The following is a 16814-nucleotide window of genomic DNA, read 5'->3' on the forward strand; positions in this document are numbered from 1 at the left end:
CTTGTAGATACATCATTCTAGTCTCTGACTCTCTATTCACATGGCCTCTCCCTCTGTGTGTCTCTATTTTCCTTTTTTCTATCTCTTATAAGGATTTAGGAATCAACCTAAATCTAGGATGATCTTATCTCAAGATCATTAACTGGATTGTGTCTGCAAAGACCCTCTTCCCAAATAAAGTTACATCCACCTGTACTAGGAATTAGTAGTTGGACATATTTCAGGAGGACCACTATTTACCTGTCTCATGAACTGGCAATCCTTGCATGGGCACTCACTCACTCATCTGCTCACTCCTTCAACGATTTCCCCAAAGATTATAGGAGGAAATGGGGATATAGTTAATAAATTGGATAAAGTCCCTACCCTGAAGGACAGCACTGTCTTGTAGGGCACTGGGGCACAAATATAAATAGGGGGCTGGTAAGAACCGTAAGCTTTGGAAGCTGAAGGACTAATGGGACCAGCCCAGAGTGGGGATGGCTTTCAAAGAAGAGGGCAGCATAGCAAAGGCAGGTGCTAAAAAACAGAAGCAGGTCAGGGACTGCTGCAGTTGTGTTTGGCAGGGGTGGTGGGGGGTGTTTGGTGGGGGCTGTGGGTGGGAACAGCGGGCAAGAAGGCCAGAGAAGCGGCCATCCTGAGAACTCAGACTCTGACCATCACTGTTCATCTTAAGGCATGTGATGGTGGGCTGGGGTGTTCTGAATAGGAGGCACCCTATAGTCATACCTTTAACAGCCTCCAAATTTAGTGCAAAGGTCTAAGACTTCAGGTAGAGATCTTCTTCAGCTGATCGTGCAGCTAGACACTGGGGCTGACCATGAACCTCCTATATCTTCCTGGGGGAGGCCTTTGTGTGTGGCTCCCCAGAACCACCCCCCAATCCAGGCTCTTGCTGAGACCAATTCTGAACATTTTATTTCTTTGTCTGGCAAGAAAATCCCTGTAGCACACTGGTTCCCAAGCTTCATTTTCTTCGTGCAAATCTTGCTACAGAATCCTAACACCACAAAGAGCACTGGGGCTGCTCCTTGGAGCTCCGTGCTTGTGGACAGAACATACGGCCTTGCTTTTAGAAGTCACAGAGGTGGTGGTTGGGAGGGGGGAGTTTTGTTGCTCCCCAACCCACAGCCAGGGTCCCGTGGAGGGTCCACGAAGGGAGCGGAGGGAGGAATGTAGGAAAGAGAGTCCCACTGGCCGGACTGCGGAGCCTCTGAGATTCGGAGAGAAAGAAGTGTCACCCCACCCCCTTGGACCTTATCCACGGCCTCTCCCCTCTGGAGAGCAAAGGCTGGGGGCAAGGAGGAAAACAGATTAACATCGTAAAAGCTTCTGGGTCTTCAGCCAGGGAACAGCAAGTCCCAAACAAATTTACACGAGGCTGTTTGAAGGGAAGCGTGTCACAGAAGTGTAACAATAAACAGCCGTGTGGGGTCAGCCACGCTTCTGCCCCAGGAAGAGCAGGCCCTGGAGCCCATCTCCTGGGAGGAGCCCCTGTGTTGGGACATTTAGACACACAGGAAGAGCTCACACTGGTGGGGCCTTCCTCCCCACAGCACCATCTGGGTGAAAAAGAGGTCGACATGCGCAGATTCGGAAGCACGAGGTTATGACACAGAATATGCAGGGACTCGCCTGTCCTACACCGAAGTTCCCCCCGATTCAAAACGGACGGCATAATAGCCTCTGCAGGGCCCCCATCTTTCTGTTGTGTCCCTTAGCTCATTGAATTCCGTCTGGGGCCCTCGCTGAAACAGGCAGAGAGGATGCTTCCTACCCCACCCTCCCACCGTCCTCCTCCCCCTTCCTCTCCTCTCCCCCACCTGGTAATTTCGGGAGGGAGGGCAGCTCCCAAACCCTGCATGCCAAAAACAGCCTGTGTTTTGCCCTTGGGAAAATTGAGAGCCAGAGTGGACTAGAGCCAGGAGACTTGGCTTCTCACTCCAGCTCTGCCACTAACTGCTTGGTGGCTTGGGCAGTGTCATTTAGCATCTCTGGACCTGAAGTCGCTCTCTGTAAAAGAATCCAGGGTTAAATGACATTGGTGTGTTGCAAAGCTCCTTAGAGATCTGTCTAATCCAGGGCTCCACAAGCTACAACCTACTGGCCAGATATGTTTACAGCCTCTTTTTGCAAATAAAGCTTTATTAGGACACAGCCACGCCCACTCATTTGCATGTGGTTGACGGCTGCTGTCATGCTACCTGGCAGCGTTGGGTAGTTGAGACAGACACCAACTGTGTGTATGGCCCACAAGCCTAAAGTTGTTACTATTTGACCTTTGAGAGAAAAAGTTGGCCACTGCCTTAGGCCAACACTGTCATTTCACCAGCAAGGAAACTGCGGCCCAGACAAGGCAAGCATTTTGCCAAAACTCACAGAGCAAGTCAGGGCAGAGGCCAGGGTGGCCCAGCTATCCTGATTCCCAGCAGCCGGAAATTCTCACCTGGCCCAGAGTTCTCTATCTGATTCTAAATATTGGGTAGGAGCTGTGATGGGGGCAGAGGAGGGGGAGCGCAGGAAAATGAGTTCCATGTGACTGGTGAGACATGGGTCATTGTGGGGCTGCTGAGCCCAAGAGCAGAGTCAGGTGGGCCTGTTGAAAGGCAGCAGCACTTCAGGTGGGGATCAGATGAGAGCTGGCCTCTGGGACATTTTAACCACAGGTCACAGATCCTGGTAAACTTTAGTTGGCTTTTGAACTACAGGGAGATATTTTTTTCTTGCTTCTTTCCTCACTGCCTGCTTCCTCCTTCTAGCATTTATTAATCTGACTGGTTAACTATTGACCCCACAGGCAGCCTCCCCTTGTTTCAAGCCCTGTTCTCCCTGTTGTCTTCAGAAATGAGCTCCCCCTAAACAAACCTACTTTTCTTCTCTTTCTTTTCTTAGCCAGAGTCAAGTGATAAAGGAGGTGGGGTCAAGGGTGTCATGTTTGCTAGAAAAGACACACCCCCAAAACCTGGGCCCCAGGAGGTGAGGGGGCCCTTCTGCTGCAGCTCAGCCATGCTCAGAGAGAGATTCAGCAGGGGCCACACACACAAGGCAAAAGCAACTTTATTTAATTCATGTGGGTCGCATTTTAGAGAAGAGATTTATAAGGCGTTAACTTATCTGATTTCTCATGGAACAAAGCATCCTATTTCTTCCTTCTAAACACAATCGTTGTTTTGCTTTAACTCCCCTCCATTAAAGGGGAATGATTTAGGGAAGGAAAACCATGCAAAGGGAGGAGGAAACAGAGCCCACCACTATTGGAGGGTCTGTGGCAATAATGGAAGAATCTGTGAACAGAAGGGCTTCAGAGCCTGGCATCAGCCCTGTTACAACTGTCCTTGGAAATGTTAGAATCGCCTAGAATGCAAGCTCTACGGAGGCAGTGATTTTATGTTTGTTCACGGCTGTGTTCCCAGCTCCTAGAAGAGTGTCTGGCATGAAGCAGGTGCTCCAATACCTGCCAAATGAATGAACGAAAGATTAGAGTCTGATTACTGGCCACTGTCTTGCCACAGGTGATGAGGGCTCCACAGTGGTTCATTCAGAAGCTGCTCCCCAGTGAGGACAGAAGCCACCATGGCAAACTTCATGAAGGACAAGAAGACAGACTCCTGATCCGTCAGGACAGAGAAATACCACTCACAAGGGCAGTATTTCCACCAAGTACCCAGTGAGTGACACCCAGACAGAGATCGACATAGCCATTTTTTTTTTAATTTTATTTTATTTTTGGCTTTTTAGGGCCACATCCTCGGCATGTGGAAATTCCCATGCTAGAGGTCAAATCAGAGCTGCAGCTGCCAGCCTATGATACCACAGCCACAGCAACATGGGATCCAAGCTGCATCTGGGACCTACACCACAGCTCATGGCAATGCTGGATCCTTAACCCACTGAGAGAGGCCAGGGATCAAACCCATGTCCTCATGGATACTAGTCGGGTTCATTACTGCTGAGCTATGATGGGAACTCCCCGACACAGCCCTCTCATTTTAATTCCACCTCTCATTTAAAGGGATTGTATATCTACAAGCAGCTTCACTTTATTCTAATAACATGTACTAGTCCATGTCAGGCATTATACATATTTTCCCACTTAGTCTCATGATAACCTTGCTAAGTAGGGATTATTACCTCCAGTGTACAGATGGGAAAATGAGAGGTTAATGGATTTGCCCAAGGTCACACAGCAGAGTTTGGCTCTGTCTGGTCTGAGCTGGTCTGACCCCAGAGACAGTGTTCTTCCCACCAACCAAATATTCAGCCCCTAACTAGCTCTGGGACCCGGAGCAAGTAGCTTCTTTCTGGGCCTCAGTGTCTATAGTCTCAAACCCAAGGAAAGCTTTCCACACACAAGCGATGACCTCTTCTTTAGTGGGCCACAACATCTGCTCACATTTGGGAGCTGACATAACAGCACCCTTTATCCAGAGCAGCTCAAAACGTTTCCTCCCCACTCAGTAGGGGACCTTTGGGGCCACTCTGCTCAGTCCTGGCCCTGCTTCTTTTCTTTCTTTTTTTTTTTTTTTTTTTGTCTTTTTGTCTTTTTGCCTTTTCTAGGGCCGCTTCCCTCGTCATATGGAGGTTCCCAGGCTAGGGGTCTAATCGGAGCTGTAGCCACCGGCCTACACCATAGCCACAGCAACGCAGGATCCGAGCCGCATCTGCGACCTACACCACAGCTCACAGCAATGCCGGATCCTTAACCCACTGAACAAGGCCAGGGACCGAACCCGCAACCTCATGGTTCCTAGTGGAATTCGTTAACCACTACACCACGACGGGAACTCCCTCTTCCTTTTCTAAAGTAAACGGGAACCCAGACAGGCTCCCCGGACCAGCCCTGTTCCTCTGACTGCAGGACTCTATGACAGCCTCTCTTCTTTCCATTTGTTCTGCACAAGAGTGTGAGTCAGCAGGCCCCTCCCTGGGAGCTGGACCCAGGGCAGCACCCTGACAGGGCCCCTGCGTTCTGTAAGCACTTGTCCCCAGGCAGCCTCTCAGTGTCCTACACGTTTTCTTCTGCAGCTGAGCCGGGGGGGGGGGGAGAAGATGGAGGAGGCAAGGTGGCTTCTGAAGCATAGACACCCTGGGGGAGCCAGCTGTGGGCCTAAGCCCCCTGTGGCCCAACTGAGGAGATGGTAGAAGTTCCAATCCTTAGTCTAAAAGAAACATTAGTGATGATAATTTAATACCTGATCTTTAAGCTTTTTTAAAAAAATTCTTTTAACTTTAATTATCAAAATATAGTTGATTTACAGTATTGTGTCAATTTCTGCTATACAGCAAAGTGACCCATCCATACATACATATGTGTACACATATGTATTATATATATATAGTATCAGATATATATAAAGGAATGTATATATACACTATAAAAAGTCATATATATGGGGTGTGTGGGTGTGTGTATGTTCCATTTTTTTTCCTTTTCCATTTTTGGCCACCTGCGGCATATGGAGTTCTCAAGCTAGGGATCAGATCTGAGCCACAGTTTGGACCTAAGCCTCAGCTGCAGCAATACTGGATCCGTAACCTGGTTCCCAGCACTCCTGAGACACTAACCCATGGTACCACAGCAGGAGCTCCCACATTCCCTTTCTTATATTATCTTCCATCATGGTTTACCCCAAGCTTTTATTAGTTGCTGAATTTAGTGCACTAAATAATTAAAAGCCTGGAGTTCCCATCGTGGCACAGTGGTTAACAAATCCGACTAGGAATCATGAGGTTGCGGGTTCAATCCCTAGCCTTGCTCAGTGGGTTAAAGATCCGGCGCTGCCGTGAACTGTGGTGTGGGTCGCAGACGTGGCTTGGATCCTGCGTTGCTGTGGCTCTGGTATAGGCCGGTGGCTACAGCTCTGATTAGACCCCTAGCCTGGGAACCTCCATATGCCACGGGAGTGGCCCTAGAAAAAGCAAAAAGGCAAAAAAATAAAAATAAAAAAAATAATTGAAAGTCCATCCTTCCAGTTAAATCCAGGGGACTGGGGCTGACATCTCTCTTCTCCCATTTCCCCAACCTGCCCTGTAGACTCCAGGGGTCTCCACAGACCATTGTTGAAAAGTATTTTAATCTGACCAAAATCCCCCAATTTGTCACCCAGAGTCCCATCGGGTAGCCACTTACCAAGCTGCAGCCACTGGCTGGTGGCTGCCCAGGAGCTCACATTCAGGACTGAGCTGCTGCCTTGATCAGCCAGAGAGGGTTAGAAAAGGGTCAAGGCTGTGGCTGTAGGACACTCGAAGCCAGATGTGGTTACCTGAGAGCCAGACATTCTCTTGAGTGACCCTGAGAACAGGCCAGGAGTGATGATCTCACTTTACTCTGCTCAGGGCTGGTCACCATCCAAAGCCATTCTCTGGCCATGACCTCCTATTCTCCGAGGCCTTACTCTTTGCCTTTTCCTGCATCTGTTATGAAACCTCCTTCAGACGCCCAGGCCCTTGGTCCACCCATGTTCTCTAAGTCCATAGCTCTTGCCTAGTTCACCTCTTGTCCTAGCCCCCTATCCCCTGCAATCTATCTAAGGAGTCACTGACCAGTGCCCCAACCCATTCACTCTCCGGAGTGCTGATCTGTAGGCAATGATCAGTGCACCTCCAACCTTGACCTCACTCCTCCGTTCCCATCTTGGAACCAGGTGCTGAGTGGAACCAGCCAGTGGGTGAAAACCGCAAGCCCAAGTTCTCCACATCTGAAGACGGGGGTGGCCAGTAATCAAGCGCATGTGTTTCTCCAGCTTGACCTCACATTCGACTCACCTGGAGAACTTTCAATCCATTGAGAAGCCTGAGCCCCACCACAGACCAATGAAATCAGAGTCCGTGGACATGGGGGCCCAGTACTGGTATTTTGAAAATAAACTTCTAAACTGAATTATAATATATATCAGAAAATTATATCAAATCTTGGCAAATTTTCACATAGTGAATACCCACATGTTACGACCACCTACAGTGGGGGAAAAAGGCACTACCTGCAGCCTAAAAGCTCCTCCACGTTCCTTCAGCCCCTCCTCCCCAACGGAGTAACCCTCTTCTGACTTCTGCCACCATGTATTTGTTTTGACTATTTTTGATATTTATAGAAATAGAATTGTAGAGAAGGCACTCTTTGTGTCTGACTTCTTTGATTCAGTATTTTATATGATAAGACTCACTTGTTGTTTTGGGGCGCTCCTCGTTTATGTTCCTTGCTATATAGTATTCTGTTGTCTGGCTATCTGCACAATATACATGACTATTCTACTCTTGATAAACGTGTGGGCTCTTTGCAGTGTTTGGCTCACAAGCCATGCTGCTATGAACATCTTGTGCAAGTTTCTCAGCACATACACACATGCCTTTCTGTTGAGTATATATCTAGGGATGGGATTGCTCAGATAAATGCATTAAACACATATATTTGGCTTCCGAGGATAATGGCAGGTTTTTAAGTTGTTGTACCACACTGGTGTTTGGCAAAGCTCCTCAGAGGATGCTAATGGCTGGCTGGGGTTGAGAACCCTGCTGAAGCCTTACTAAGGGGTGGCAAAGTCAGGACCATTGCCAACCATCACCCTGGAACCCCTCCCTCATTTAAAGACTATCGAGGGGGAAGAGCTTCAATGGGCTTGTCCCATGGGACAGACTCGTTCTCTGCATTGTGGGGTAGGAAGGGGGCTACCTCCAACTCTGAGGCTAAGGGACGTGGAGTCTCCATAAGCATCTCTCTTAGAGATTGGGGTGTCTTCAGGCAAGGGGCAACTGACACTCAGTGTGAGCCTAGGGACAGTGCCCACTTCCTTTCTGACCTTGAAGGGCTGAGTGATGCCAACAAAGATTAGGAAGGACTGTGGAGTCTGAGCCTTCGGAGAGAACCAGGCCCCTCCCCAACATCCTGCAGCCTTCTGCATATGAACTTCTGTACCCCTGCTGATCCCATTAAGTAAGCGCAGAGCAGAGGAAGGACAGTAGCCATGGGGCTGCCAAGGCTGCCAAGTGAAGGATACTGCTCTCAGAGAGGGAGTTGGGGGCCGTGGTCTGAGGGATAATCTGTATCAAGAGGGACCAATGTGAGGCTGAAAATAACAATAGAAACGCTTTCTAGAGAGAAGGCAGTATTGATGGAGACCACCAGCAGCTCAAAGAACTAGAGGCAAGCCAGGGGTACTTCCTTACCATACATGAAGCCAGCAACGCAAAATGACCTTCACTTCCCTGAGCCCTCCTTCCTGCTCCCATTCCTAAAAAGGAGGCCCAGAACAGGAAGAGAAAGCTGGAAAGAACTGGCCTTGCACTTTCCCCACACAAATCCTTCACGGAGAGCCCGCCTTGCAGGGAGGGAAAGCTCAAAACCAGATGCGGGATTGATGAGTTAAAGGAAGTCTGACGGAATTATTTTTTGAGATAAAATTCATGTAACATAAAATTCACCATTTTAAGCACTTGAAAGTGTAGAATTCGGTGGCTTTTAGTACGTTCACTCGACTGAGATTTAATTAACTGAAAATGATGAATTCTGTTCAAGATGCCATTAAGAGCGAGGAGGAAAAGCAGGGATTCTTTCCTGACCAATGAAAGGGGAAGGAAGAACAATTTTATGACAATTCTATAAATTTTAATTAACACCAAGTATCTCCATTCGTCTATCCCACAGACAACGCAAACCCCTCAGGCCCCAGAGAGAATGCATATTTTATTCCTTTCCTCCCCCTCTTGAGGCAGGAGGGGGGGGGGTAGGTACCAGCAGCTCTGCCATGCATTCTATCAACCAAAGCCACATCTTGGTCCTCTTCCAGATTCACTTGCCCAGACCTCTTGTTGGTTACAAAGTCTATACTCTACCATCAAAATACCTCCCTGGTTCACCCATTCCTCTCCCCCCTTACCAGCTCAGCCTTTGCTCTGAGTGTGGCTATCCCCTGCCCTGCACTGTGGCAGGAGCTCCATCTCTGGCTCTCCTCCCTCCACGGTGCCCTCCAGATCTTCAAAGGCTCTGCTCCGAGAGCCTCATACACCTGGCACCCCTGTCACTTAGGTGTCAGCATCAGGGTCACATCCACAGCAAGGCCTTGCCTGACCACCAGCTGCTTGCCCAGGCATGTGCTACCATAGCTTCGTGGGTTTTGTTCTACTCTTTTTTTTCATGCTTTTCGTGCTGCTTATCCTTATCTGAGGCCATCTTGCTGATTTACCTGTTCACTGGTTGACCCTCAAGTTCCACTCTTCAACCCTGGCACAGAAGCTCCAGGAGAGCAGAGACCTCACCTGCCTTGTTCTCCACCTCATCCTCTGCATCTCAAGCTGCCCTGCCCAGTGCCACAGCCACAGGCCATGTGTGTGTGTAGAGCTTTTGAAACGTAGCTAGACCAAGTTGAGATGTGCTATTAGAAGTACGAAATAGGAGTTCCCATTGTGGCTCAGCCGGCTAAGCAGCCTTGGAACTTCCATCTGCCGCAGGTGCAACAGTTAAAAAAAAAAAAAAAAAATACACACCGTTCATAAAGACTTAGAATAAAATAACTTGAAATATCTCAACATCTTTTATATTGATTACCTGTTGAAATGAAAAAAACTTTGGCACTATTGTGTTGAATCAAATAGGTTATAAAATTAATTCCACTCGTTACTTTCTTCTATTTTAAATATGGCTACAGAGAATGTAAAACGACATACGTGGCTCACACTGCATTTCTTTTTTTCTTTTTCTTTTCTTTTTGTCATTTTCTTGGGCCACTCCCGCGGCACATGGAGGTTCCCAGGCTAGGGGTCGAATTGGAGCTGTAGCCGCTGGCCTATGCCAGAGCCACAGCAACGCCCGATCCGAGCCGCGGCTGCGACCTACGCCACAGCTCACAGCAGTGCCGGATCCTTAACTCACTGAGCAAGGCCAGGGATCGAACCCGCAACCTCATGGTTCCTAGTCAGATTCTTTAACCACTGAGCCACGATGGGAACTCCTCACACTGCATTCTATTAGACATCAACGCCCTAGACCATTACTGGCTCAGTGAACAAATAGGTCCTCAATGAACATTTGTTGAATGAAGGAAGGTTGCTAAAGTGGTCTAAGAGCAAATCTCAACATGTAACTCGCCTGCTAAAAACTCTTTATTGGTCCCCCAATTTCAGCTAGGCCAAATTTTTATTCTATGACTTGGCGTCTAAGGCTGTTATAATCAGGCACTGCCTCTCCCTCCGGTTTTATTCCTGCTTTTCCCCAATCAGGATACCCTGTCTCTTTGCACATGGGTCTCCTTCTGTTTCACTGCCCCTCCTCCGCTGTACCTCCCGGTGAGCTCCTACGCAGTTTTTCAAGATGCAATTCAATGTCATGCTTCCAGAAAACCCTTCCCTCCTCGATAGGCAGCATCACCTCCTCCCCTGGCAGAGCGACACGTCCACTGTGAGGCTCCTTATTTCTGCATATCAGATCCCATCAGGTCACTGCCTTGTGTGTGTCCTCACATAGATCAGGAGTCCCTCTTGGTTGTCTATCCAGCAGACCTGGCATAGTCTGCAGGGTGACTGGGTTCAGCTCCTCCATGGTTCCCACTCAGGTCTGGAATTACAGTCAGATGGAGGGTGGGGCTGGGATCATCTGAAGATTCGACTGGGCTGGGGTGCAAAATGGCTTTTTTACTCATGAGCTTAGAGCCTCAACCAGGTGGCAAAAAGAACCAGGCCTGGCGAGGCGGCCCCCTCCACGTAGCTACACCAGGAGTCCTCACAGCGCAGCTATCTCAGGATCGCAGACTACTTACGTGTGCAGTGGCTTTCCTCACAGCATGTGGGCCCCAGAGATCCAAGGCACAGCTGCAAGGCTCCCTGTGACCTGCCTCGAAATCAAGTAGCATCATTTCTTTTTTTTTTTTTTTTTTTTTACTCTTGGCAGCTCCCGCGGCATATGGAGGTTCCCAGGCTAGGGGTCCAATCGGAGCTGTAGCCACCTGTCTACACCAGAGCCACAGCAACGCGGGATCCGAGCCGTGTCTGCAACCTACACCACAACTCACGGCAACACCGGATCGTTAACCCACTGAGCAAGGGCAGGCCGAACCCGCAACCTCATGGTTCCTAGTCGGATTCGTTAACCACTGCGCCACGACGGGAACTCCAAGTAGCATCATTTCTATTGCATGCAATTGCCCGAAGGGAGTCAGGAGGAATTCAAGAAGAGGGGACTTCTCAAGCGTGTGGACATGGGAGGGGGAGGTTTATTTGGAGCCACATTTGGGGACCAACAACTGCCACAAGTCTAGTCTGAAACCTAAACCAGGAAAGACAGACGAACCTCAGATACCTTAAGTATCTCTGGGAACAACACAGGGCAAAAATAAATACGCAATGCAAATACATGTGTTTAAATAAAGTACTTCTGATAGGGCTTTGGGCTATGTGTCATATTCTACACCATACAAGTCATCAGGGTAAACTATAACCCTTTGGAAGGAACTCATGTTTGTGAGTCCCTGTGAAAGACAAACACAGGAGTTTTAGAGAGTAGCCAAAATCATCTGGAGAAATCTATAGGAAACATTTGCTTAATGGTGGGGCTGCACTTAACAACACAGAGTATGAGATTGTTCAATATTGTTTTTTTAATAACCAAGATTTGGAAAGACCCTTGATATCTAAGGTCACCATCTGGAAAAACCATTATTCAGGCACTAAACACCTCTTAATGAATTTTAATGACAGAGCGCCTAACACATTGTCCGGTGAGAAAAGAATCAGGGGGCAAACCTTTGTGAAAATATTATTCTGATTATGTTCAAATATGTACAGCATAAAAAAAAGGGCTAGAAAGCTATGTATCAAAATTTTAGGACATGGGAAATATTTTAAATGTTTCTTCTTTGTGCTTTTCTGTTTTCTGCAAGTTTCATACCGTGAGCACATGCTATTTATTTTATTTTATTTTATTTCATTTCATTTCATTTTGCTTTTTAGGGCCACACCTGCACCATATGGAAGTTCCCAGGGTAGGGGTTGAATCAGAGCTGCAGTGGCCACAGCAATGCCAGATCCAAGCTGTGTCTGTGACCTACACCATAGCTCACAGCAACATCAGATCCCTGACCCATTGAGCAAGGCCAGGGATCCAACCTGTATCCTCATGGATATTAGTTGGAATCGTTTCCACTGCAATGCAATGGGAACTGCAACACATGCTATTTTTATAATCAGAAAATAAAATTAAGAGTGAGCTGAAACTCTACTGGGAAGCTGGGACTACCTCATGGCCCCAAGTTCCCCCAAAAGGCTTTTATCCCGGGTGCTCCCAGGGATCCATATAATTATGCCTGGCAATTATATCAATGTAATTATCCCTGAGACCTTATCAGCTATTACCTTAGACCAATATTGCATGGCCTCATATAAGTTCCCTAAATTCTCCAGACTTTGTTTATCAAGGCTAAAAAATTAAGGGGTTGGACCATGAGATTAAATCTGGGGAACTTCAAATTTTATAAGCAGTTTCCCTTTACCTATTTGATTCTCATGAGAGCCTGATGTTAGAAGGAAACCCAATCTTATCATCACCATTTGACCCATAAGGAAATAAAGGCTCAGCAAGGTAAGGTCACGAGTCCAGGGTCGCGTGGATGGCCACTAGGGATTTATAACCAAGTCTTCAAGCTTTATATCTGGGCCCCTGGCTACTAAATCAGGGATCCTTTTCTATATGAGCTGTAGATTGCCATCCTGGGATAAAATTCCAGCCAAACTTTCAGCCTTCTAAGACCACAAGGACTAAGACTCATCTCTCTTCTTCATTTCCAGATTCCAAGGACCCTCAAGGCAGCTCTGTGTTCTGAAGATGAACACAGCTTCAGTTCCATCTGCTCTTGCTCAAACAGCATTGTTTGGGGGCCGCACACCATTGTAGAATCTTCTGATTGCAGAACCAAGAACGATCTTTAAAGGTCATCTGGCCTGAGCGGCTCTGGTCAGCCTTTTACAGACACCTTCTCATCTGAAAGCCCTGACTCTCAATAATGCTCCCGAGGGGGGAAAGGCTGGTGACAGCGCCCTTTCCCACACTGAGCCTCCCGACATCTGCCAGGTTACCTTGATTCAAAGAGGGAATGTGGAGGCTGCAAGGCAGAGTGACTCAGCCCTTTAATAGGGACATGGCACACAATGGAAAGATCGGAGAGTTCCAAAGGGAAAGAAAACCCGAAAGGCCAAGACAGCTCCCACACAGAGAGAGCCAGTTGAGAACAAATCCCAAGAGCCAAGAAGAAATGCAAGGGGGGAAGAAAAAAAGCCCTCTCCTGAGAGAGCTCTATTGTATGTGCTCCGGGTCAAAAGAGGCTCGCTGTGCAAAGGGGGCTCTCCCACCTGCTGGGACTCTCCAGAATGAGTCCTTTTTCTTCTGTCCAGGGTTCAGCAAACTTCCTGCTTCCTCCAGCCCAGGGCGGAGAGCCCCCTCGGCACCGGTCGGCGAGGGCGCTGGGGCTTGGCAGCCACGGTGGCAGCTTGCCGGGCACTGGCACAAAGTGACTTAGCAAATACCGCGGCTTTGATAATTTCTTGCTTCACTAGTCTCTTGGGATTCTTTCCATCTGCGTTTAAGAAAAAGAAGTTGTATTTCCTTCTGCCCACAAATTCAGAGGCTTGTATTTGGGGGAGGACGCAATGAAAATGGATGCTTATTTCTAATACCAATCGGCTAAATAATGTATTTTTAAACAGGTGGCAAGCCAATTTTTTAAAAAAGGCAGGTCCTCCCCCACCCCCTCCACCACTCCCTCAACCTCAATGAAAGCTTTGTTAATACAGACATTGAAAAAGCAAAACTTTCTTCAGGTCGAAAGGGAAACATTTCATGTTGAAATCTCTTTGGAGCAAAACGGCTCACCCATGTGAAAAACTGTTCAACGCAGAAAACCTACAATTGGTTTCCCCTCCAAATAACATCTTTTTGTGTGAATAAATGTTCCTTCCCTGCGTGCAGTCTCAGGGAGAAGACAGAGACTCCAAGGTCATATGTCTTTGTTTCTGGGATTCCCTGAAATCATGGCATATAAGGGAAGGAATGCTTATTAGATTTCTGTATCAGAGAACTGTAAACCTTAAACCTCAGAAGCTCTTGCTCTCCACCCCCATCTGATGTCAGAGTCCTTCTAAGGCTGTCTGGACTCAACTGTGTGCCAGGCTGGTGCATGCTAAGAATTTGGATGACATTCTCATTTAATTATCACAACAGCCAAGTGAAAGATGGGTAATCTCCATTTTCAAATGATGAAACCAAGTTAAGGGAGGTCAAGAAACATGTCCAAGGTCACAGAGCTGGTTAATAAGAGAGCAGGGCAGGAAGACTCCTGAACCCTCCTCCTGCAGATGGTCCTCCAGCTGCTCAACAACCCCCATGACCAGAAACTCATCTCTCTAGGCAACCCATTCCAACTTGGGGCTGTTTCAGTTGTTTTTGAGGTTTCTGCCTTGTTTTGAGCTGAAGTCTGTCTCCTTGCAGCATCCAATCTTAAGGGTGATTTTATACTTGGGGCAGAGCAGGAACCAGACTCGGCATTGAGAATGTTACCCAGAGGGCACTTGAAGAGGTATAAACTGGTGGCGGCTTACTAGGAAGTATATTTCCAAGCTCCAGGTCAGAAGAAATTGAAGGTGGTGTCCTGCAAGCCCATAACTTCACTGGAACACAGTCACACCCCTTCATTTTTTTTTTTTTTTTAATTCTATGACTGCTTTTCTCCATGGTTATGGAGTTGAGCAGTTGTAACAGACAGGACAGACTACAAAGTCTAAAGAAATATTTACTCTCTGTCCCTTTATAGACAAAATTTGCTGACCTCTGTTCTAGACAGCAAGGGCAGCATGCTGCTCTTCTCTGTATCACCTTCATTTCTTCATAAGTAAAATAGCACTGATACCTTTGTCATAGAGATGTACTGAAATAGACAGGAGCTATCATATTTGGGGGCAACATATGTAAAATACTCAGCACAGTGCCTGGCATGAGACAGATACTCAATAAGTATTTAGTGAATCAATGAATGAAGGGGAAGGTCAATCTACTCAAAATGAAATGATGGATGTGAAAGCACTTCACAAACCATAAAATGCTCTCTAAGAGCATGTGCGTTAGCATCATCGTTGTCAAATACAGAAATGTCTGGAGCAAAGCCTGCCCTTCCGTCTGGCTTCCCAGATCCTAATTTTTTTAGTAAAATCTCACAGATGGTCTTAATTTAGGCTGATTCATAGTCCAATTTTTATGTGGGTCCACTCCATGCGTTCCGCTGACATCTTCCTCTAGGTACCGATCCTTAGGTTAGAACTTAAGCTCCTTAGAGAAGAGAGAGCTATACCATGTGGACATCTGTGGTGATTTTGCTCTGGACCAGCCTTGCTGAGCTCAAATGGCATTTCTCAGATTTCCCTTCTTTGTATAGCTCTCCTTCCAGTTGGCCACAGAGAAAGTGGCATGTGGTTTGGAAGGCAGAGGGAGGGGACGATCATTCCAGCTTAAGGTCTGTGCAGGACCCCAGGTGCCACCACAGCTCATGCACGTGCATTGTCCCTGACCTGCTCACTCCCCTCCTTGGCATGAAGAAAGAGCCCATTCTGCAGCCTCTCCAGCTCCTGCGGAGACCTGGGTGGGACATGAGTGCTGTCCGTGGGGGATGGCATGAGCTTCTTCTGCAGGCCACCCACACTGGCAGGGTCAGATGTGGGGAGAGACAGGCAGGAGTCCCAGGTGGTCATTGTTCACTCCCGCTTCGGATCCAGCTGGTCTTCCCTGTGGCTAATCCTGCCACAACTTCACAACCCCCAGGAGACACAGAGGCAAGTGGCTGCCCTCAGAATTCTTTCCAGTTTTCCTGCTTGGTGACTTTTCTCTTTTGGACCTTTCCTTCAAGCAGCTTCCCTCACAACTGTGTTAAGTCTAATCTCTACAGAAATCCTATATTTATTCATTTATTGTAGTTCTTTTTTTTTTTTTTGTCTTTTTGCCATTTCTCGGGCTGCTCTCGCGGCATGTGGAGGGTCCCAGGCTAGGGGTCCAATCAGAGCTGTAGCCCCCGGCCTACGCCAGAGCCACAGCAACGCGGGATCCAAGCAGCATCTGCGACCTACACCACAGCTCACGGCAACGCCGGATCCTTAACCCACTGAGCAAGGACAGGGACCGAACCCACAACCTCATGGTTCCTAGTCGGATTCGTTAACCACTGCGCCACGACGGGAACTCCTTTTTTTTTTTTTTTTTTTTTTTTTTTGTCTTTTATTGTAGTTCTATTTCTCTGACCAAACCATAAAGAAGAGAATCTCAAGGATGGGTTTCTCTCTCTCTCTCTTTTTTTTTTTTTTTGTCTTTTCTGTCTTTTTAGGGACGCACTCTCAGCATATGGAGGTTCCCCTGGAGCTGTAGCCGCCGGCCTACGCCAGAGCCACAGCAAAACCAGATCTGAGCCGCATCTGCAACCTACACCACAGCTCATGGCAAAGCCAGATCCTTAACCCACTGAGCGAGGCCAGGGATCGAACCTGCAACCTCATGGTTCCCAGTGGATTCGTTTCCACTGCACCACAACGGCAACACCAAGGATGGGTTCTCTGTACTGTTTCTGGAGTTGCTTCTGGAATGTGTTCTCTGTTTTCTGGAATGAGTTCTCTGGTCTGATTCTATTTAAAGCATCAATGATCTTGATGCCAGTGCTCAGGAGGATACTAGTAGTTCACGGTAGGCAGTGGTAAAATAGCTGCTTAAAGGATTACCTGTAATACCTGCAATTAAGTGTCCAGAGAAGGTAAGACTTTGGATGATCAAGTAATTGCTGCCATAGAACATTTTCGTG

This window comes from Sus scrofa, chromosome 13 (genome assembly GCF_000003025.6).
Source record: "Sus scrofa isolate TJ Tabasco breed Duroc chromosome 13, Sscrofa11.1, whole genome shotgun sequence".
Lineage (NCBI taxonomy): Eukaryota > Metazoa > Chordata > Mammalia > Artiodactyla > Suidae > Sus > Sus scrofa.